The sequence below is a fragment of the Dipodomys spectabilis genome, unplaced genomic scaffold (assembly GCF_019054845.1).
Source record: "Dipodomys spectabilis isolate Male_0828 unplaced genomic scaffold, ASM1905484v1 ptg000153l, whole genome shotgun sequence".
Taxonomy (NCBI): Eukaryota; Metazoa; Chordata; class Mammalia; order Rodentia; family Heteromyidae; genus Dipodomys; species Dipodomys spectabilis.
Genome location: NW_024870830.1, coordinates 771,380 through 773,591, shown reverse-complemented (window position 1 = coordinate 773,591; position 2,212 = coordinate 771,380). Strand labels below are relative to the sequence as shown.

General features: G+C 36.9%; 1 non-coding gene across 1 annotated transcript; it reads left to right on the top strand.

Annotated features, from left to right (window-relative positions):
• Positions 1 to 834: 834 nt before the first annotated feature.
• Positions 835 to 941, top strand: LOC122118488. The gene has a single exon (XR_006149378.1). It is a non-coding gene; the product is annotated as a U6 spliceosomal RNA (small nuclear RNA).
• The last annotated feature ends 1,271 nt before the right edge of the window (positions 942 to 2,212 follow it).

Sequence of the window (2,212 nt, the reverse complement as noted above, 5' to 3'; positions counted from 1 at the left end):
TTTATAGTTACCCTCTAAGATTACTATTTATTTTTCATCTCATCATTTATATATGGTTTATATCATCATTTGTTCCTCCCTAACATATAAAGAAAGGAAGCCCTAAAGTTTTAACAGAAACTTTGTAGTTAACTTCTTACCTCTTCACACTCTGTTTCTTTACACAAAGACTTTGCAACTTCTCATTAGTAACGTTTCTATAAACTCTGAAATGTACATACTTAGTAGTATATGTATGCTACCATAAATCTTAAATACTTTAAGGAAAAGTTTTATGACCTGCCAAAATCTTACTTTTGGCATATATAAGCCAATTTCCAAAATTAAACATATTTAAAACATTAAAACTTTTTTGGGGGAGGGTCTGGTCGTGAGTCCAGAACTCTGGGCCTGGGCGCTGTCCCTCAGCTCTTCAGATCAAGGCTAGCACTCTACCACTTGAGCCACAACACCACTTCTGGCTTTTTTTCTACTTATGTGAGGCTGAGGAATCGAACCAAGGACATCATGCATGCAAGGCATTGCTCTATCACTGATCCACCTTCCTAGCCCAAAAGATTAAAACTTTTAAGAAACCTTAACACTTACTGCAGTGTTCATTATGATAGGTGCCTTGTATAGAATAATTCAAATACTCCTGCTACACATCTCTTGAACAACAAATACCTGGAATTATTTTGTTTTTGACATATCAATCTTGAATTTATTCTTAAATGTGTGCTTATATAAGAAATATATGGTTCTAAAATTTCAAGACAATACTTTTGAACTTACTTTTTGTTGAATTATCTCGTTTAAGAAAATCAATTCCACATTATAAATAAAAAATATTCTGTGCTCAATTAGGCAGCACATACACTAAAATTGGAACAATACGCAGAAGATTAGTATGGCCCCTGTGGAAGGATGACACACAAATTCATGAAGCGTTCCAAATTTTTACAACAAATGCTGGAGGGGATGTGGCCAGAAGGGAACCTTACTGCATTCTTGGTGGGAGTGTAGACTTGTTCAACCACTTGGAATGCAGTATGGAAGTTCCTCAAAAGATTCCAAATACAGCTCTCCTATGACCCAGAAATCCCACTTTTGGGCATTCACCCAAATGATCACAAACAAGACCATATTAAAACTACCAGCACAACTATGTTTATTGCAGCATTATTTACCATAGGTAAGATATAGAACCAACCCCGATGCCCCTCAGTAGATGAATATATCAAGAAAACGTGTGTGTATGTGTGTGTGTGTGTGTGTGTGTGTGTGTGTGAGAGAGAGAGAGAGAGAGAGAGAGAGAGAAAGAGAGAGAGAGAGAGAGAGAATGGAAATTCTATCGTCCATCAGAATGAATGACATCACCCAATTTGTTATGAAATGGAAAAACTTAGAAAAAATTATATTAACTGAAGTAAGCCAAGTCCAAAGAAACAGGTCCCATGGTATCCCTTATTTGCAATAAGTAAATCTATGTCTGGGATAAGCAGAAATGGTCAAAAGCTATATGCATATGACTAGATAAGGTGATGTTAAGCTAAAGAACCCCAAGATAGGAACACAAGTGTTTTGCTGTTGTTTCTGACGCATTTATAATGTATGATGTTAGTTTTTAGTTTTTTATATGGTCCTCCCACACAGCATAACCCCTGTTTTCACAGTATTTGATGTTGGTGCGCCTGCATTTTGTATATACACTTCTCTAATTAGGGGAGGGAAAGGGAAAAAAACAAAATGTTTAGAGATACAGGTTGACCCATTGTAACAATGAGATGCACAAGACACTATGTTAAAAAATAATTTAGGTGGGGTTGGGGTGGAGGGGTGGTGGGTGGTGAGCAGTGTACTTGTGAAGGTGGAAGGGAAGGGATGGTGGGGGAAAACAAAGGGGAGGTAACAATTCTTGATACTCATTACCTTGCTCAAATAACTGTGAACGCTCTGTACAGTATTTTTACAATAATAAACGTTTAAAAATGTTCTGAGATAGAGATAATTTCTATTATTTTACCCATATAATATCGTTAACAAAGAAATTAATATAAAACGCTGACCTGAAGAAATTTTGATTAAGTGTGTGTGTGTGCACACGTGCACGCGAGTGCGTGTGTGTGCCTGTTTGTTGGCATGCTCAGTTTGAACTCAGGGATTCAAGGCATTGCTAGGTCTTTCTTCTCTAGATTGGTGAGCTAGTATATGAGCTACATCTCCATTCCTG